The sequence below is a fragment of the Piliocolobus tephrosceles genome, chromosome 1 (assembly GCF_002776525.5).
Source record: "Piliocolobus tephrosceles isolate RC106 chromosome 1, ASM277652v3, whole genome shotgun sequence".
In the NCBI taxonomy this organism is placed as follows: domain Eukaryota; kingdom Metazoa; phylum Chordata; class Mammalia; order Primates; family Cercopithecidae; genus Piliocolobus; species Piliocolobus tephrosceles.
Genome location: NC_045434.1, coordinates 67,090,011 through 67,090,568, shown reverse-complemented (window position 1 = coordinate 67,090,568; position 558 = coordinate 67,090,011).

The following is a 558-nucleotide window of genomic DNA, read 5'->3' as shown; positions in this document are numbered from 1 at the left end:
AAGAAAGAAAGAAAGAAAGAAAGAAAGAAAGAAAGAAAGAAAGAAAACTGAGTAATGTGAGGCAGAAAATGGTTTTGTAATTTGATCTCGGTGCTCCCAGAAACACCTCTGGGAAAGGGGTTCATGCAATGGGAGAATATCAGCTCTGCTTCCCAGCTAGGAAGGTTGTTTTCTCCCCTTTTCTTTTTTCAAGGAGACCGCTGGACATTTCTGACCTAGGCGCTGCCCTCTTGTAGGTAACTGGAGCACTTATTTCAAAATGGCCTTTTTTTGACAACTTTCAAAAGCTGCCAGATGACAAGCCGCACCCACTCCCACACCCACAGCTCCAGGGCATTGTCCCAGGCAGCTTGGAAACCTCTCGTCTCAACTTGCATTTAAAAAGGATCTGAGGACAGATTCTGGGAAGATTTTTTTTTTTTTTTTTTTTTCATAGATATGGCCTGAGGCATACAATGGTTTTTTTTTTTTTTTTGGTCATCAACAACTAGTACTTACAATGCAAGCAGATGCCTTTTCTTTGACTGAAAAAGCTTAGTTGGGCATTATGGCAGTGAT